Source organism: Podarcis pityusensis, assembly GCF_964106645.2.
Source record: "Podarcis pityusensis genome assembly, chromosome: Z".
Lineage (NCBI taxonomy): Eukaryota > Metazoa > Chordata > Lepidosauria > Squamata > Lacertidae > Podarcis > Podarcis pityusensis.
In genome coordinates this window covers 38,391,409-38,411,871 of record NC_138044.1, presented here as the reverse complement: position 1 = coordinate 38,411,871, position 20,463 = coordinate 38,391,409, and the positions used below count along the sequence as shown (strand labels likewise).

Here is a 20,463-nt window from a genome sequence, read left to right as displayed (position 1 = left end):
AATATTTTTTTAGATGTTGTATTTGTTGTTTCCCACCCTGGGCTCCTTTGGGGGGAAGTTTTAATAGAATAAAACCAGTCTCAAGTCTGCCTGTGCTACACTTTGTCATTGGCTACATTGCAATTGGCTTTGAAGACCTAGGTTTTTCAGGTCCCTCAACCTGGGATGCAACATCATACTTCAAAAAGTCAGCCAAACAAAGTTTGAACTTTACAAACAAAATCAGCACCAATTTTAGGCTTGTGTTAATCAGTCATCACCTTAAAGTTGTAAAAAAATAACATTTCAACAGTAAAACTTTTTTTTTAACAAAAGAAACAAACTCTGTCAGCTCACAATAATGGGGAGGGGGGAAACAAACAATTATCTATCATATGTCTATCTATTCCCGTTCCCTACTCCTTGGTTGACATTTGAAGATATCTACATTACACTATTGTATGCCTGCATAAAATTGCATCTTTATACCAATCATTAACATTTCATTTCCTTATAATAAATCATTTTAACAGGTATAATAAAAAGGATGCATTCAGATCTGTTGGAATTTTCAACAGGAAAGAGGCAAATTGAGCAGTGGTGTCACTATTATCATATTAAAAGCATTCTTTTGACGAGAACAAAGAGATATTTTACATTTAAAACCTTTTTGAAGGCTAAGACTATGGCATCTATTTAGCTCGTAGCTGACATTCCCTCGCCCATCCGTGCCTAATAACTCCAGCCAATGGAGGCTGGTAGAACCTAGACCTGGTGGGGGCACCTATGAGGTCAAGTGTGCAGTGCCTAGGAGGCGACATTTGCGGTGCCAAGTGTCCATTGAGTAATTTTGGTGTTATACTCAGTCTATCACGTCATGGCTTGTTTCTTTGTCCAATGCAACATAATCTCTTGTAGGAGGCACTGGCTTCAGCCCAAGACTGGGGGACCCAGTGTCGTGTCATCTATGTGGCTCCTCCTCTCTCACACTCAGGAGGAGCCTGCCACTGATGTTGCACCACATGTGGCTCAAAATAGGGAAGGCTGAGCCCCCTGCTAAATATATATTGAGAGGGTGGAAGACATCTCAGCGCAAAGGAGTTGGCACATATGTACAGAATGGAGGGGAGTGAAAGGAGGGGAGGTAACGAAGAGGTGAAAGATTGGTTCCTGCCCTTGGGGCTATGCAAAAACTGCCCCATTTGACCCCACCCCTACAGTACTTAGACCAGGCATGTCCAAAGTCCATTTCGGGGGCCTAATCTAGCCAGCCGGCCGGTTTAATCCGGCCCCCATGGCAATTTATTTCCGGGGTAAAATCCTAAAAAACCTCAACAACTTCAATCCTGAAGAAAGGTTAACAACTTTGGTTGGCCCTTTGGTCGGCCCTCACGGCCCTTCACTTCATCAAATCTGGCCCTCTTTGAAAAAAGATTGGACAGGGTTACAGTCAAAGAGTTCAAGAGAAGCAGAGAAGGGGGTGCTGGATGTCCGGAGTTTCAGTCTCTCCCGTTCTGCAGAGTGTGTGTCTATACTGGATCACATGCTTTGTGTGTTGACATTCCATTCTTTGGAAGCGAGGGAACAAAAGGAACTGTGCGCCACTTCCGTCTTCTTTGTTCTTTGTTCTGTTCTGTTGTTGTTTTCTCTCGGAGGACCACCCCCCATGGTGCTTCCGTTGGAAAAGGGGTGTTGTTTAAGTAGCTCGGTCACCCCGCCCCTTCCCATTGTGCCCTGCCCCTTTCCCTGCAAGGGTTCAGGTGAGTGCAAAACGCCTTGGTGCGCAGCAAGCTGGGGGGGCAAGGGGAGGATGCAATGCCAGTGTGATGATGGAGGGGGAGACAGCAGGCAGGGAAGCTGCTGGGCAGGTGGGGGAGGGAGAATGAAGGGAGGTGGGTGTGCAGCTGAGGGGGCCCCCCTCCCATTTCGAGTATTCCAAATAGCAATATGGATACTATAAACACATGCAGAAAGACAAACGTATTTTACCACTCTACTTCCCATGTTAATCACAACAATATACAACACAATACAATAATAATACCTTTATTGGCATTTCAAGTTAAGACATTTCAAAATGGCTTGAGATACAAAGTCTTTCTTCTTCCCGTTTCCTGTTTCCAAGAGATTTGAATGGGGAAATCCTTTCGATTCTTCATTAATAAGAGGCAGTGGGGTGAGGGAGGCCAGGGCCACATCCACACCATTTAACGCGCTATGAAGCCGCTTTAAACACTCATGGCTTAAACACCCCCAAAGACTCTGGGAGCTATAGTTGGAAAAGGGTGCCAAGAGTTGTTAGGAGACCCCCTGTTCCCTGCCAAGAACCCTATGAGGTCAAGTGCTGCCAAGGGCTGGGGAAACTAGGCCTCAAGGGGGGGCATTATATTAATAAACAAATGATGACTGAGGCGCCCCCCCTTGTGACACATGTGGCATGTGGACTCCATGGCACCCTCAGAAGACCTCCTTAGCACCCACCAAGGCCCTGACCTTCAAGGTTCCCATTCTAAAAAAGTTTTCCCAAAATCTGTTAGTTTTTACAGTGCTGTAAGACCGTTTGTTTTGGCAATTGGTATTATTTATTTATTTTTCCCTTAGTGAGAAATAAACTGGTTCCTTTAAGGTCTCTGAATCCTTTAAATAAAGTGATCTGGACAAAATGGGTCAATTAGGAAACCTTTTTATTATACACACTAACAAGTGGGGTAAACCAAGATCAGGCACATCTTCATCAGGAAAAGCTCATTTTATAAAATTGGTTGGCCAGCCGCAAGTCCCTCCTTCCACGCCCACAAGAAGGGGCATACCAGTTTACAGAGGTATCGCGTCTACCTCATTATACCTCATTAACAGTTTACCATTCCATTTCCATGTTAATCAGAATACAATACAATACAATACAAATACCTTTATTGCATTTCAAGTTAAGACATTTCAAAATGGCATGAGATACAAAGTCTTTCTTCTTCCTGTTTCCGAGAGATTTGATTGGGGAAATCCTTTCGATTCTTCATGAATAAAAGGCAGTGGTGTGAGGGAGGCCAGGGCCACATCCACACCATTTAAAGCGCTATGAAGCCGCTTTAAACACTCATGGCTTAAACACCCCCAAAGACTCTGGGAGCTATAGTTGGAAAAGGGTGCCAAGAGTTGTTAGGAGACCCCCTGTTCCCTGCCAAGAACCCTATGAGGTCAAGTGCTGCCAAGGGCTGGGGAAACTAGGCCTCAAGGGGGGGCATTATATTAATAAACAAATGATGACTGAGGCGCCCCCCCTTGTGACACATGTGGCATGTGGACTCCATGGCACCCTCAGAAGACCTCCTTAGCACCCACCAAGGCCCTGACCTTCAAGGTTCCCATTCTAAAAAAGTTTTCCCAAAATCTGTTAGTTTTTACAGTGCTGTAAGACCGTTTGTTTTGGCAATTGGTATTATTTATTTATTTTTCCCTTAGTGAGAAATAAACTGGTTCCTTTAAGGTCTCTGAATCCTTTAAATAAAGTGATCTGGACAAAATGGGTCAATTAGGAAACCTTTTTATTATACACACTAACAAGTGGGGTAAACCAAGATCAGGCACATCTTCATCAGGAAAAGCTCATTTTATAAAATTGGTTGGCCAGCCGCAAGTCCCTCCTTCCACGCCCACAAGAAGGGGCATACCAGTTTACAGAGGTATCGCGTCTACCTCATTATACCTCATTAACAGTTTACCATTCCATTTCCATGTTAATCAGAATACAATACAATACAATACAAATACCTTTATTGCATTTCAAGTTAAGACATTTCAAAATGGCATGAGATACAAAGTCTTTCTTCTTCCTGTTTCCGAGAGATTTGATTGGGGAAATCCTTTCGATTCTTCATGAATAAAAGGCAGTGGTGTGAGGGAGGCCAGGGCCACATCCACACCATTTAAAGCGCTATGAAGCCGCTTTAAACACTCATGGCTTAAACACCCCCAAAGACTCTGGGAGCTATAGTTGGAAAAGGGTGCCAAGAGTTGTTAGGAGACCCCCTGTTCCCTGCCAAGAACCCTATGAGGTCAAGTGCTGCCAAGGGCTGGGGAAACTAGGCCTCAACGGGGGGCATTATATTAATAAACAAATGATGACTGAGGCGCCCCCCCCTTGTGACACATGTGGCATGTGGACTCCATGGCACCCTCAGAAGACCTCCTTAGCACCCACCAAGGCCCTGACCTTCAAGGTTCCCATTCTAAAAAAGTTTTCCCAAAATCTGTTAGTTTTTACAGTGCTGTAAGACCGTTTGTTTTGGCAATTGGTATTATTTATTTATTTTTCCCTTAGTGAGAAATAAACTGGTTCCTTTAAGGTCTCTGAATCCTTTAAATAAAGTGATCTGGACAAAATGGGTCAATTAGGAAACCTTTTTATTATACACACTAACAAGTGGGGTAAACCAAGATCAGGCACATCTTCATCAGGAAAAGCTCATTTTATAAAATTGGTTGGCCAGCCGCAAGTCCCTCCTTCCACGCCCACAAGAAGGGGCATACCAGTTTACAGAGGTATCGCGTCTACCTCATTATACCTCATTAACAGTTTACCATTCCATTTCCATGTTAATCAGAATACAATACAATACAATACAAATACCTTTATTGCATTTCAAGTTAAGACATTTCAAAATGGCATGAGATACAAAGTCTTTCTTCTTCCTGTTTCCGAGAGATTTGATTGGGGAAATCCTTTCGATTCTTCATGAATAAAAGGCAGTGGTGTGAGGGAGGCCAGGGCCACATCCAAACCATTTAACGCGCTATGAAGCCGCTTTAAACACTCATGGCTTAAACACCCCCAAAGACTCTGGGAGCTATAGTTGGAAAAGGGTGCCAAGAGTTGTTAGGAGACCCCCTGTTCCCTGCCAAGAACCCTACCCAAGCTGGTGGCTGCTTAGGCTTAATGAATTGGTCCTCTTCTGATCTCCCTACAGTGGAAAGGCACACCAGCCAGTGAGCGCTTGGTAGGCAGGGAAGACGAGTCAGACTCTTAAGTCAGGGACACTGAGAACTACAAATGTTTTTGTTCCTTCCTCAGAAAGGGAGAAATGGCTACCAAATAAAATTAAATTGGAAAAAAAACATACTCAAAGAAACTGCAAGTACATAGTTCAGATAAGAGATGCAGGGAGAAAGTAAAATGACACAGTGCTGAAATGAATTCAAAATTTCTGATTTTAGAGTGCATTATGTGACTTTCTGAAACTTGCAGCATTTCTTGGAGTGCTACATTAAAAGTATTCTCTTGGAAGTCTTCCTTTGTAACATAAGAAAGCTGCCTGGATCAGGCCAGTGGCCGAAGTTCAGCATCCCATTCTCATAGATGCCTGTGCAAAAATTGCAAGCAGAATCTGACCACCACAGCCCTCGTGATTCTCAGAAACTGATATACAGAAATATGCCGCCTCATAACCTGGAGGTAGTATGCAGCCATCACTTTGACACATCGCTGAGTTCACATGGCATCCACCTGGCTTCTTCCCCCCAAGAATCTGGGAGCCATAGTTTGGGTCATTGGGTTTGGTGCTTTTGTAACTGGATTTATAATGGGTTTTAGTCAAATACAATAAATGATTGATTGATTGATTGATTGACTGATGAAAAAGTGTTTTTTTCCTGAGATGCTAACTTTCTCTCTGCATGTCATTCCTTGAACAACTTCCTGCGCAAAGATAAGGCTTCCTTTCATTGCTCTGTTCATTTGTGTATTGGACTAGTGTTGTGTGGAGGGAAATGTAACCACTGGGCTGAAAAATGTCCCCCTCCTGCCCCTTTGGGTTTCCGGTGTGACCTTCACAGATATTGGCACAACTTGTGTGTGTGTGTTGGCTGCTGAGCTGTGCTCACCATTGTGAGGGCTGAGGGAGTGATGGTGATGCCTCCCCAGCTGCTGCCATTGTCCGTGGGTTGATTGTGATGTGACAAAAACATTTGGCTGCTGAGCGGGTATAAATGTGGGCCAAGGCGCAAGCCTCAGCAGTTGCCCTCCCCAGAGAGAAATGGGCAGCTCGGTGGCACTCAGCCCAGGCGGTCTCCTGTCCCGTGGCGGCAAGCTGACAGGTGGAAGGAGGCAATCGTCCGGCTCTGGGATGCTGTGGCCCTGGTGGTCTCCTGCCCCTGTTGGCAAGCTGGCAAGCGGAAGGAGGCAATCACCCAATCCTGAGATGCTGTGGAGAAAGGAGAAGGTAAGTACAAAGTTTAGTTGCTGGTGGGATCGCTACTTGAAGGCAACTGACACTCAGCTCTGAAGCTGGTTGATGTATGGCAATGGACCTGACGTGGTTGCAGCTGGTGGATGGTTGTTGGAAGAGTTTGCATTCAAGCTAGTGGATGTTGCGAGGCTACGCTGGCTGAGATGGATGTAAACTGGTTTGGAAGCCTTGTTTGTTAACAGGCAGCCAAACAGAGGAGGAATCTGGGGGACGCTGTCGGGTGTTGGCTATCCCACTCACCTGTTTGCCTTTGCCTTACAGGGATGTTTGGAGCTGGTGAGGTTTTCCCCAAGTCCAGCCTTCAAAGTCATCAAGAGAACCGCAGGACATCCCTATTTACATTGGAGAAGTGAACGTGAAATACTGGCAGTGAGCAATGGACAAGGCCGTGGCCATACCTGAGAGAAGGAGCTTTGAAGGGAGACTGCAGGCGGACACCTGCTGCATTGCAAGTGATGGGGCAGTGGAGAGAGAGAAGAAAATGAGGGAGGAAACATTAGGCCACATTAGGCGCACCGTCCATTGAAAGTGCTATGAAGATGCTTTAAACAGGAATGGCTTCCCCTCAGGGATTCTGGGAACTGTAGGTGGTTAAGGGGACGGAGACTTGTTATGGTGGTTAAGTATTAGGACTAGGGGTCGGGTAGGGGTTGGGGTAGGGGTAGGGGTAGGGGTAGGGGTAGGGTTCCTTCTTGCCAGGGAACTCTGGGAATTGTAGCTCTAGTTAAGGGTTAGAGTTAGGGTTAGCCTCAGGAGCAGGGGTAGGGTTGGGGTTCCCTTTTTGCCAGGGAACTCTGGGAATTGTAGCTCTAGTTAGGGGGCAGGGTTAGGGTTAGGGTTAGGGTTCCCTTCTTGCCAGGGAACCCTGGGAATTGTAGCTCTAGTTAAGGCTAAGGGTTAGAATTAGGGTTAGCGTCAGGGGCAGGGGTAGGGTTGGGGTTCCCTTGGCAGGGAACTCTGGGAATTGTAGCTCTAGTTAGGGGGCAGGGTTAGGATTAGGGTTAGGGTTCCCTTCTTGCCAGGGAACTCTGGGAATTGTAGCTCTAGTTAAGGCTTAAAGGTTAGTGTTAGGGCTAGAGTTAGGGTGAGCGTCAGGGGTAGGGGTAGGGGTAGAGGTAGGGTTCCCTTCTTGGCAGGGAACGGGGTGCCCTAACAACTCTTGGCACCCTTTTCCAACTATAGCTCCCAGAGTCTTTGGGGGTGTTTAGCCATGAGTGTTTAAAGTGGCTTCATAGCGCGTTAAATGGTGTGGATGTGGCCCTGGCCTCCCTCACCCCACTGCCTCTTATTATTGAAGAATCGAAAGGATTTCCCCATTCAAATCTCTTGGAAACAGGAAACAGGAAGAAGAAGTGAACGTGAAATACTGGCAGTGAGCAATGGACAAGGCCGTGGCCATACCTGAGAGAAGGAGCTTTGAAGGGAGACTGCAGGCGGACACCTGCTGCATTGCAAGTGATGGGGCAGTGGGGGGAGAGAAGAAAATGAGGGAGGAAACATTAAGCCACATTAGGCGCACCGTCCATTGAAAGTGCTATGAAGATGCTTTAAACAGGAATGGCTTCCCCTCAGGGATTCTGGGAACTGTAGGTGGTTAAGGGGACGGAGACTTGTTATGGTGGTTAAGTATTAGGACTAGGGGTAGGGTAGGGGTTGGGGTAGGGGTAGGGTTCCTTCTTGCCAGGGAACTCTGGGAATTGTAGCTCTAGTTAAGGGTTAGAGTTAGGGTTAGCGTCAGGAGCAGGGGTAGGGTTGGGGTTCCCTTTTTGCCAGGGAACTCTGGGAATTGTAGCTCTAGTTAGGGGCAGGGTTAGGGTTAGGGTTAGGGTTAGGGTTCCCTTCTTGCCAGGGAACCCTGGGAATTGTAGCTCTAATTAAGGCTAAGGGTTAGAATTAGGGTTAGCGTCAGAGGCAGGGGTAGGGTTGGGGTTCCCTTGGCAGGGAACTCTGGGAATTGTAGCTCTAGTTAGGGGGCAGGGTTAGGATTAGGGTTAGGGTTCCCTTTTTGCCAGGGAACTCTGGGAATTGTAGCTCTAGTTAAGGCTTAAAGGTTAGTGTTAGGGCTAGAGTTAGGGTGAGCGTCAGGGGTAGGGGTAGAGGTAGGGTTCCCTTCTTGGCAGGGAACGGGGTCCCCTAACAACTCTTGGCACCCTTTTCCAACTATAGCTCCCAGAGTCTTTGGGGGTGTTTAGCCATGAGTGTTTAAAGTGGCTTCATAGCGCGTTAAATGGTGTGGATGTGGCCCTGGCCTCCCTCACCCCACTGCCTCTTATTATTGAAGAATCGAAAGGATTTCCCCATTCAAATCTCTTGGAAACAGGAAACAGGAAGAAGAAAGACTTTGTATCTCAAGCCATTTTGGAATGTCTTAACTTGAAATGCCAATAAAGGTTTTTTATTGTATTGTGTTGTATAGTGTTGTGATTAACATGGGAAGTAGAGTGATAAAATACGTTTGTCTTTCTGCATGCGTTTATAGTAGGCATTTTGCACTCACCTGAACCCTTGAAGGGAAAGGGGCAGGCCCCCAAAACGGACTTTGGACATGCGTGATAAGCACACGAACAAGATGTAGCGTGTGCACCATTTCATGTTTTACTGGAAAACTTTAGGTCACTGTTAACTGGTAGGCAGGGCCTTGGGGGCAAATCCTCCCTTGAATCTGATTTAGGACTTCAGCACTGCCACTACAGAGTAACAGTGTCATCATAATTTCACCATGGCAACCAGCTGCTTCATTTGCGTGGCAAGTCCCCTCCCCCATGTGAAATGAAGACACTGGACACATTATTTAAGGTTAATGGGCATAAAAGGCCACAACTTTGATTACAGAATTGAAAGGTATTGGCTTTAGGCATTGGCTCCTATCGACTACCCGGCATAGGGACCGGGAAGCGTTGTCCACAAGCCGTGGGAGTCCTGTTGAAGTACGCCAACTAGGATCCCACGGGTGTCACCGCTCGGGGGCGTGCCAGAGGCCCTTACCTCCCTAGGTTTCGGACAAGGCAACGCCCCCCGGAGTCCTCTACCGGACTACCCTTTTCATTGGGGGGAAGGTGATGGCACTTCCTTCCCCCCCATTCATTTGCATAACAATTAACCCCTGCCAATGCCTAACTGCCACTCGAGCGAAGCTCGCCGCCAATACCTTCAAACCTGTAACCAATTCCTAATCCCTGCTATGATGTCCCCTAACCAAATATCGTTTCCAGCATCTGAAAGATGCACGCCATCCCATCTGTAGAGGGCCTCGTTGCTGTACTGATTGCCAGGGTGGCCGATGGCACACCCGCCCAGAGCCGCCACTCTACGCTCCACAGCCCGCTGCAAGACTTTTCTTGCTTTATTGATTCCGACCGGGCTTGAACAGTCCTTCCATATCCTCCTTTCAAGCAACGAGGACCACAATATAGTAATGTTTGGGTAAACCGCCATCAGATCAGCAAAATCGTAAAAAATGCATTCCAGGGGGTTCGATAAGCTATTTCTTAATAGGTTTAATTGGGCGTGGTGCTTCCTCTCTGCATGTCATTCCTTGAACAGCTTCCTGTGCAAAGATAAGGCTTGCTTTCATTGCTCTGTTTATTTGTGCATTTGACTAGTGTTGTGTGGAGGGAAATGCAACCACTGGGCTGAAAAATGTCCCCCTCCTGCCCTCCTGTGTTTGAAATTCTAGAATAAGAAACTGCCTCTTTCCCCTCAGCTCCTATGTCTGTTTGTGACATCACAGGAGACCATCCATAGACAGGGCTGGGGAAACTAGGCCTCAAGGGGGACATTTATTAATAAACAAATGATGACCGAGGAGCCCCCCTCCCTTGTGACACGTGTGGCATGTGGACTCCATGGCATCCTCAGAAACCCTTTTTAGCACCCACCAAGGCCCCCAACACATTTTTGAAAAGTTTTCCCGAAATTTTGTTAATTTTTACAGTACTGCAAGACCGCTTGTTTTGGAAGTTGAGGGATTGGTATTATTTATTTATTTTGCCCTTTGTGAGACATAAACTGGTTCCTTTGACTTAAGGTCTCTGGATCCTTTTAAATAAAGTGATATGGACAAAATGGGTCAATTAGGAAACCTTTTTATTATACACACTTGCAAATGGGGTAAGCCAAGATCAGGCACATCTTCATTAGAAAAAATACATCTTGTCCGGCCGCAAGTCCTTCCTTCCACGTCCACAAGAAGGGGCGTGCCAGTTTACAGAAGTATCACGTCCGCCTCATTAACATTTTACCACTCCACTTCCCAAGCTAATCAGAATACAATACAATACAAATACCGTTATTGGCATTTCAAGTTAAGACATTGGGCCAGTGGCCCACAAATTCAGCTTCTCGTTCTCACAGATGCCTGTGCAAAAATTGCAAGCAGAATCTGACCACCACAGCCCTCGTGATTCTCAGGAACTGATATACAGAAATATGCCGCCTTTGAACCTGGAGGTAGTATGCAGCCATCACTTGACACATCGCTGAGTTCACATGGCATCCACCTGGCTTCTTCCCCCAAAGAATCTGGGAGCTATAGTTTGGGTCATTGGGTTTGGTGCTTTTGTAACTGGATTTGTAATGGCTTTTAGTCAAATACAATAAATGATTGACTGCTTGATTGATTGATGGAAAAGTGTTTTTTTTCCTGAGATGCTAACTTTCTCTCTGTAAGTCATTCCTTGAACAGCTTCTTGCATAAAGATAAGGCTTGCTTTCATTGCTCTGTTCATTTGTGCATTTGACTAGTGTTGTGTGGAGGGAAATGCAACCACTGGGCAGAAAAATGTCCCCCTCCTGCCCTCCTGTGTTTGAAATTCTAGAATAAGAAACTGCCTCTTTCCCCTCAGCTCCTATGTCTGTTTGTGACATCATAGGAGACCATCCATAGACAGGGCTGGGGAAACTAGGCCTCAAGGGGGGGCATTATATTAATAAACAAATGATGACTGAGGCGCCCCCCCCTTGTGACACATGTGGCATGTGGACTCCATGGCACCCTCAGAAGACCTCCTTAGCACCCACCAAGGCCCTGACCTTCAAGGTTCCCATTCTAAAAAAGTTTTCCCAAAATCTGTTAGTTTTTACAGTGCTGTAAGACCGTTTGTTTTGGCAATTGGTATTATTTATTTATTTTTCCCTTAGTGAGAAATAAACTGGTTCCTTTAAGGTCTCTGAATCCTTTAAATAAAGTGATCTGGACAAAATGGGTCAATTAGGAAACCTTTTTATTATACACACTAACAAGTGGGGTAAACCAAGATCAGGCACATCTTCATCAGGAAAAGCTCATTTTATAAAATTGGTTGGCCAGCCGCAAGTCCCTCCTTCCACGCCCACAAGAAGGGGCATACCAGTTTACAGAGGTATCGCGTCTACCTCATTATACCTCATTAACAGTTTACCATTCCATTTCCATGTTAATCAGAATACAATACAATACAATACAAATACCTTTATTGCATTTCAAGTTAAGACATTTCAAAATGGCATGAGATACAAAGTCTTTCTTCTTCCTGTTTCCGAGAGATTTGATTGGGGAAATCCTTTCGATTCTTCATGAATAAAAGGCAGTGGTGTGAGGGAGGCCAGGGCCACATCCAAACCATTTAACGCGCTATGAAGCCGCTTTAAACACTCATGGCTTAAACACCCCCAAAGACTCTGGGAGCTATAGTTGGAAAAGGGTGCCAAGAGTTGTTAGGAGACCCCCTGTTCCCTGCCAAGAACCCTACCCAAGCTGGTGGCTGCTTAGGCTTAATGAATTGGTCCTCTTCTGATCTCCCTACAGTGGAAAGGCACACCAGCCAGTGAGCGCTTGGTAGGCAGGGAAGACGAGTCAGACTCTTAAGTCAGGGACACTGAGAACTACAAATGTTTTTGTTCCTTCCTCAGAAAGGGAGAAATGGCTACCAAATAAAATTAAATTGGAAAAAAAACATACTCAAAGAAACTGCAAGTACATAGTTCAGATAAGAGATGCAGGGAGAAAGTAAAATGACACAGTGCTGAAATGAATTCAAAATTTCTGATTTTAGAGTGCATTATGTGACTTTCTGAAACTTGCAGCATTTCTTGGAGTGCTACATTAAAAGTATTCTCTTGGAAGTCTTCCTTTGTAACATAAGAAAGCTGCCTGGATCAGGCCAGTGGCCGAAGTTCAGCATCCCATTCTCACAGATGCCTGTGCAAAAATTGCAAGCAGAATCTGACCACCACAGCCCTCGTGATTCTCAGAAACTGATATACAGAAATATGCCGCCTCATAACCTGGAGGTAGTATGCAGCCATCACTTTGACACATCGCTGAGTTCACATGGCATCCACCTGGCTTCTTCCCCCCAAGAATCTGGGAGCCATAGTTTGGGTCATTGGGTTTGGTGCTTTTGTAACTGGATTTATAATGGGTTTTAGTCAAATACAATAAATGATTGATTGATTGATTGATTGACTGATGAAAAAGTGTTTTTTTCCTGAGATGCTAACTTTCTCTCTGCATGTCATTCCTTGAACAACTTCCTGCGCAAAGATAAGGCTTCCTTTCATTGCTCTGTTCATTTGTGTATTGGACTAGTGTTGTGTGGAGGGAAATGTAACCACTGGGCTGAAAAATGTCCCCCTCCTGCCCCTTTGGGTTTCCGGTGTGACCTTCACAGATATTGGCACAACTTGTGTGTGTGTGTTGGCTGCTGAGCTGTGCTCACCATTGTGAGGGCTGAGGGAGTGATGGTGATGCCTCCCCAGCTGCTGCCATTGTCCGTGGGTTGATTGTGATGTGACAAAAACATTTGGCTGCTGAGCGGGTATAAATGTGGGCCAAGGCGCAAGCCTCAGCAGTTGCCCTCCCCAGAGAGAAATGGGCAGCTCGGTGGCACTCAGCCCAGGCGGTCTCCTGTCCCGTGGCGGCAAGCTGACAGGTGGAAGGAGGCAATCGTCCGGCTCTGGGATGCTGTGGCCCTGGTGGTCTCCTGCCCCTGTTGGCAAGCTGGCAAGCGGAAGGAGGCAATCACCCAGTGCTGAGATGCTGTGGAGAAAGAAGAAGGTAAGTACAAAGTTTAGTTGCGGGTGGGATCGCTACTTGAAGGCAACTGACACTCAGCTCTGAAGCTGGTTGATGTATGGCAATGGACCTGACGTGGTTGCAGCTGGTGGATGGTTGTTGGAAGAGTTTGCATTCAAGCTAGTGGATGTTGCGAGGCTACGCTGGCTGAGATGGATGTAAACTGGTTTGGAAGCCTTGTTTGTTAACAGGCAGCCAAACAGAGGAGGAATCTGGGGGACGCTGTCGGGTGTTGGCTATCCCACTCACCTGTTTGCCTTTGCCTTACAGGGATGTTTGGAGCTGGTGAGGTTTTCCCCAAGTCCAGCCTTCAAAGTCATCAAGAGAACCGCAGGACGTGAAGTGAACGTGAAATACTGGCAGTGAGCAATGGACAAGGCCGTGGCCATACCTGAGAGAAGGAGCTTTGAAGGGAGACTGCAGGCGGACACCTGCTGCATTGCAAGTGATGGGGCAGTGGGGAGAGAGAAGAAAATGAGGGAGGAAACATTAGGCCACATTAGGCGCACCGTCCATTGAAAGTGCTATGAAGATGCTTTAAACAGGAATGGCTTCCCCTCAGGGATTCTGGGAACTGTAGGTGGTTAAGGGGACGGAGACTTGTTATGGTGGTTAAGTATTAGGACTAGGGGTAGGGTAGGGGTTGGGGTAGGGGTAGGGGTAGGGGTAGGGTTCCTTCTTGCCAGGGAACTCTGGGAATTGTAGCTCTAGTTAAGGGTTAGAGTTAGGGTTAGCCTCAGGAGCAGGGGTAGGGTTGGGGTTCCCTTTTTGCCAGGGAACTCTGGGAATTGTAGCTCTAGTTAGGGGGCAGGGTTAGGGTTAGGGTTAGGGTTCCCTTCTTGCCAGGGAACCCTGGGAATTGTAGCTCTAATTAAGGCTAAGGGTTAGAATTAGGGTTAGCGTCAGGGGCAGGGGTAGGGTTGGGGTTCCCTTGGCAGGGAACTCTGGGAATTGTAGCTCTAGTTAGGGGGCAGGGTTAGGATTAGGGTTAGGGTTCCCTTTTTGCCAGGGAACTCTGGGAATTGTAGCTCTAGTTAAGGCTAAGGGTTAGAATTAGGGTTAGCGTCAGGGGCAGGGGTAGGGTTGGGGTTCCCTTGGCAGGGAACTCTGGGAATTGTAGCTCTAGTTAGGGGGCAGGGTTAGGATTAGGGTTAGGGTTCCCTTCTTGCCAGGGAACCCTGGGAATTGTAGCTCTAATTAAGGCTAAGGGTTAGAATTAGGGTTAGCGTCAGGGGCAGGGGTAGGGTTGGGGTTCCCTTGGCAGGGAACTCTGGGAATTGTAGCTCTAGTTAGGGGGCAGGGTTAGGATTAGGGTTAGGGTTCCCTTTTTGCCAGGGAACTCTGGGAATTGTAGCTCTAGTTAAGGCTTAAAGGTTAGTGTTAGGGCTAGAGTTAGGGTGAGCGTCAGGGGTAGGGGTAGGGGTAGAGGTAGGGTTCCCTTCTTGGCAGGGAACGGGGTCCCCTAACAACTCTTGGCACCCTTTTCCAACTATAGCTCCCAGAGTCTTTGGGGGTGTTTAGCCATGAGTGTTTAAAGTGGCTTCATAGTGCGTTAAATGGTGTGGATGTGGCCCTGGCCTCCCTCACCCCACTGCCTCTTATTATTGAAGAATCGAAAGGATTTCCCCATTCAAATCTCTTGGAAACAGGAAACAGGAAGAAGAAGTGAACGTGAAATACTGGCAGTGAGCAATGGACAAGGCCGTGGCCATACCTGAGAGAAGGAGCTTTGAAGGGAGACTGCAGGCGGACACCTGCTGCATTGCAAGTGATGGGGCAGTGGGGAGAGAGAAGAAAATGAGGGAGGAAACATTAGGCCACATTAGGCGCACCGTCCATTGAAAGTGCTATGAAGATGCTTTAAACAGGAATGGCTTCCCCTCAGGGATTCTGGGAACTGTAGGTGGTTAAGGGGACGGAGACTTGTAATGGTGGTTAAGTATTAGGACTAGGGGTAGGGTAGGGGTTGGGGTAGGGGTAGGGGTAGGGTTCCTTCTTGCCAGGGAACTCTGGGAATTGTAGCTCTAGTTAAGGGTTAGAGTTAGGGTTAGCGTCAGGAGCAGGGGTAGGGTTGGGGTTCCCTTTTTGCCAGGGAACTCTGGGAATTGTAGCTCTAGTTAGGGGCAGGGTTAGGGTTAGGGTTAGGGTTAGGGTTCCCTTCTTGCCAGGGAACCCTGGGAATTGTAGCTCTAATTAAGGCTAAGGGTTAGAATTAGGGTTAGCGTCAGGGGCAGGGGTAGGGTTGGGGTTCCCTTGGCAGGGAACTCTGGGAATTGTAGCTCTAGTTAGGGGGCAGGGTTAGGATTAGGGTTAGGGTTCCCTTTTTGCCAGGGAACTCTGGGAATTGTAGCTCTAGTTAAGGCTTAAAGGTTAGTGTTAGGGCTAGAGTTAGGGTGAGCGTCAGGGGTAGGGGTAGAGGTAGGGTTCCCTTCTTGGCAGGGAACGGGGTCCCCTAACAACTCTTGGCACCCTTTTCCAACTATAGCTCCCAGAGTCTTTGGGGGTGTTTAGCCATGAGTGTTTAAAGTGGCTTCATAGCGCGTTAAATGGTGTGGATGTGGCCCTGGCCTCCCTCACCCCACTGCCTCTTATTATTGAAGAATCGAAAGGATTTCCCCATTCAAATCTCTTGGAAACAGGAAACAGGAAGAAGAAAGACTTTGTATCTCAAGCCATTTTGGAATGTCTTAACTTGAAATGCCAATAAAGGTTTTTTATTGTATTGTGTTGTATAGTGTTGTGATTAACATGGGAAGTAGAGTGATAAAATACGTTTGTCTTTCTGCATGCGTTTATAGTAGGTATTTTGCACTCACCTGAACCCTTGAAGGGAAAGGGGCAGGCCCCCAAAACGGACTTTGGACATGCGTGATAAGCACACGAACAAGATGTAGCGTGTGCACCATTTCATGTTTTACTGGAAAACTTTAGGTCACTGTTAACTGGTAGGCAGGGCCTTGGGGGCAAATCCTCCCTTGAATCTGATTTAGGACTTCAGCACTGCCACTACAGAGTAACAGTGTCATCATAATTTCACCATGGCAACCAGCTGCTTCATTTGCGTGGCAAGTCCCCTCCCCCATGTGAAATGAAGACACTGGACACATTATTTAAGGTTAATGGGCATAAAAGGCCACAACTTTGATTACAGAATTGAAAGGTATTGGCTTTAGGCATTGGCTCCTATCGACTACCCGGCATAGGGACCGGGAAGCGTTGTCCACAAGCCGTGGGAGTCCTGTTGAAGTACGCCAACTAGGATCCCACAGGTGTCACCGCTCGGGGGCGTGCCAGAGGCCCTTACCTCCCTAGGTTTCGGACAAGGCAATGCCCCCCGGAGTCCTCTACCGGACTACCCCTTTCATTGGGGGGAAGGTGATGGCACTTCCTTCCCCCCCATTCATTTGCATAACAATTAACCCCTGCCAATGCCTAACTGCCACTCGAGCGAAGCTCGCCGCCAATACCTTCAAACCTGTAACCAATTCCTAATCCCTGCTATGATGTCCCCTAACCAAATATCGTTTCCAGCATCTGAAAGATGCACGCCATCCCATCTGTAGAGGGCCTCGTTGCTGTACTGATTGCCAGGGTGGCCGATGACACACCCGCCCAGAGCCGCCACTCTACGCTCCACAGCCCGCTGCAAGACTTTTCTTGCTTTATTGATTCCGACCGGGCTTGAACAGTCCTTCCATATCCTCCTTTCAAGCAACGAGGACCACAATATAGTAATGTTTGGGTAAACCGCCATCAGATCAGCAAAATCGTAAAAAATGCATTCCAGGGGGTTCGATAAGCTATTTCTTAATAGGTTTAATTGGGCGTGGTGCTTCCTCTCTGCATGTCATTCCTTGAACAGCTTCCTGTGCAAAGATAAGGCTTGCTTTCATTGCTCTGTTTATTTGTGCATTTGACTAGTGTTGTGTGGAGGGAAATGCAACCACTGGGCTGAAAAATGTCCCCCTCCTGCCCTCCTGTGTTTGAAATTCTAGAATAAGAAACTGCCTCTTTCCCCTCAGCTCCTATGTCTGTTTGTGACATCACAGGAGACCATCCATAGACAGGGCTGGGGAAACTAGGCCTCAAGGGGGACATTTATTAATAAACAAATGATGACCGAGGAGCCCCCCTCCCTTGTGACACGTGTGGCATGTGGACTCCATGGCATCCTCAGAAACCCTTTTTAGCACCCACCAAGGCCCCCAACACATTTTTGAAAAGTTTTCCCGAAATTTTGTTAATTTTTACAGTACTGCAAGACCGCTTGCTTTGGAAGTTGAGGGATTGGTATTATTTATTTATTTTGCCCTTTGTGAGACATAAACTGGTTCCTTTGGTCTCCTGTGATGTCACAGACAGACATAGGAGCTGAGGGGAAAGAGGCAGTTTCTTATTCTAGAATTTCATACACAGGAGGGCAGGAGGGGGACACAGTGGAAGCTCCACAACCTGTAGCAGGGATGAAACCCGGAGGGACCTGAGCAGTTAACAGATTAGCCCAAGAAACTCCACCCAGAGTATCCCTTTGAGGTTCAAAACGTTGAAATAGGACACCAAAGTCAGAGACAAAACACGACAAAGCTCCGGGGTCTTGGGCCATACTGGCCATCAGGGACCCCAATAGATCCTCGGTGTGCCCTGTGGATGTGGAAGCTCGCAAACTTTGTCTGGGTGTCTGTACCTTTAGTTGAGTGCTTCTTTGCAGCAGAAGCACCTTTGGCTGGTATTTTCTTCTTAGGCAGCATACCGCTGGACCCTAAGAAACAACAAGCAAACAATTAATTTCTTTTATGCCGAATTGACGCAGCAGTGGACACTAAATATTGTGAACCACCAAATAGAGCCAATAAGTAACAAATAATTAAATCCAGCCAACAAGACTGATCAGGTAGAAATTAAATGACCCTGCTACCAATAATAAAGGCGTCAGTTTTTCGCCCCATAAGACGTACCTGACCATAAGACGCAGCTAGTTTTTAGAGGAGGAAAACAAGAAAAAAAAATATTCTGAACGAAACAGTGGATGTATGATTTTTGTGGTTCATGCTGTGGCCACAAACATGATTTGATGGTGAGTTTGGAGAATCCATGTGGATCCGTGCTTTGTAACCACGTTTTTGCGTCATTTCGGCCCCACGAAACAGTGGATGCATGATTTTTTTTTGGTGCAGGCTGTAGTCATGGACATGCTATGTGATCTGATGGTGAATTTGGGGTGCAAAAATTTAGCCCCCACAAAATTTACCTCCGCACCCTAAAACCTTGTATTGAAGGCGCAAAGTAAGCAAAGCCCAAAAAGGGAGCCACAGAATCACTGGGAGAAGTGACGGCCCCGACCAAGTCACAAACGCCACACCACGGACCTGTGAATTAACTGGAGAGGCATCAGGCCCGACAGAAGCCGTATTTGGAAAGAACGAGCAACTCAAGGCAGCTCAAGACGATGCAAAATGGAAAGGTCATGGCAAACCGTAAAAGGCTCCACGGAAACAATCCAGACAGAGCTCTGTGGTCAGCAGCGCAAAGCAGGTGCTTGGCACACGTCGTGCTGCCACTTTTATACTTCCCCCCATGATCACCTATTCAAATTGATTGGGCAATAGTGCTGGGTAATCGTGGTGCCACCCTGGTGTGAGGGTAATGGCTCCATCCACGCCAGGGTTGGGGGACTGGGTTGAGGGCCTGCCTGCAACCAGGACCATCTATTAAGATGATCCCACTTGCTATTCAGAATGCTCGCAATGGGGGGGGGGGACCTTAGCTGCACACCCACCTCCCTTCATTTGGTGGGGGGGGTCTCTCCCTCCCCCACCTGCCCAGCAGCTTCCCTCCCTACTATCTCCCCCTCCATTAGACCTTAGACTTAAGACTTTTTCTGCCACCAGGTGTGGCTTCTGAGAGAGAGAAGCCGAGTGAACAAGACAGGCATCATACTGCCTCTTTCCCTCTCTCATAGCTCTTCCTATGCTTGTTTCTCTTGTTTCTCTGTTTCCTAAGGAGGGATCTACTGCTAGTGATTTCAATGACTGGCTAAGCAGGAGCGAAAAGCCTCCTAGTCATTGGAAGTGTACTTATATTATTGTGGAATCAGAAGTGTGGGCTCATGGTTGGCCCTTCAGTGATGTGGTGTCATTTATATATAACATTTATATTGACTAGGGATGGGTGAATAAGTTAATTTCTGTTGCTCCGAATTTCTCATTTTTCCAAACTTAAGTTCTCCCCATTTCTACATCAGTTTGCAGATTGTTTAATATCTAATATTGTTTGAATGCAATTCTGTATAACAGACACATTTTTTGCAACGCAAATCCCCATAATATAATGTAATCCCTCCCACATGAATATATGCACTTTTTGCATGCTTTACCCAAGTATATGCATTTTGGTACATGCTATTTGGCTGAAGAACTGTATTGCAAAATTCAAAGATGTTCAAACTTTGAAGGATGGCTGTTGCTTTAAATATTATTTCAGAATGTGTGAATTATACAGATTCCTTTTTAAATGGAAACTGAATAGAATTCATCCCCCATTGCCAATAACCAGTGTGGAATTCATTGCAGATTCTTTGGTGGTTCAGCTTGGCAAGATCAGAACGCAGCCCTACATCTCTGGGGGGCTGGTGGTTTCATTGGGTCCAGCATAAAGTGTCAGCTGCTACACCTGCTATGAAGCACCAAAAATACACGTCTTTGCCACTGAAGCTGTTATAACCGACAAATGGTATGAAATAGACCAATTTAAAAATGAATGGATTATATGAATGGATAGTGCATGGAATTACTAAGCAAAAAAGGAGGCTGAAGAGGAGCCAAAGTCCTCTTTTTATGGGTGATGCAAAACGAACAAGACTAAATGAAAAATCACCCACAAGGAGTTAAAAGCTCTCAAAATATTAGTTGCCTAGAAGAGATGTTAAAATAAATTACTCCTCTTTTATGCGAAAAAAATCTGAGGATTTCTGATTTGCACCCAGACCTTTTCATTATTCTCCAACTGTGCAGAGCAGCAATAGCTTGAATAAATTTTGACTGAGCAATATTATTATTTAAAGTCTTTTTGCTTAATGTAATCATTTACACAACTATCACGACTTTAGCCCCTATATCCAAAGAACATTTCCTTTTCACCCCCTGCACTCATTTTCCTTTGCATAGCAAGAGTTGTGCTTCAGATTAATAT

General features: G+C 46.5%; 1 long non-coding RNA gene across 2 annotated transcripts; it reads left to right on the top strand.

Moving 5' to 3' along the window:
* The first annotated feature begins 498 nt into the window (after positions 1–498).
* Positions 499–20,322, top strand: LOC308467869. 2 transcript variants are annotated; one of them, XR_013981346.1, is made up of 3 exons: positions 499–1,739; positions 18,552–18,807; positions 19,845–20,322. It is a non-coding gene; the product is annotated as an uncharacterized lncRNA (long non-coding RNA). The 2 variants fall into 2 exon arrangements; XR_013981347.1 differs by lacking the exon at positions 499–1,739 and having other exon boundaries at positions 17,657–18,807.
* The last annotated feature ends 141 nt before the right edge of the window (positions 20,323–20,463 follow it).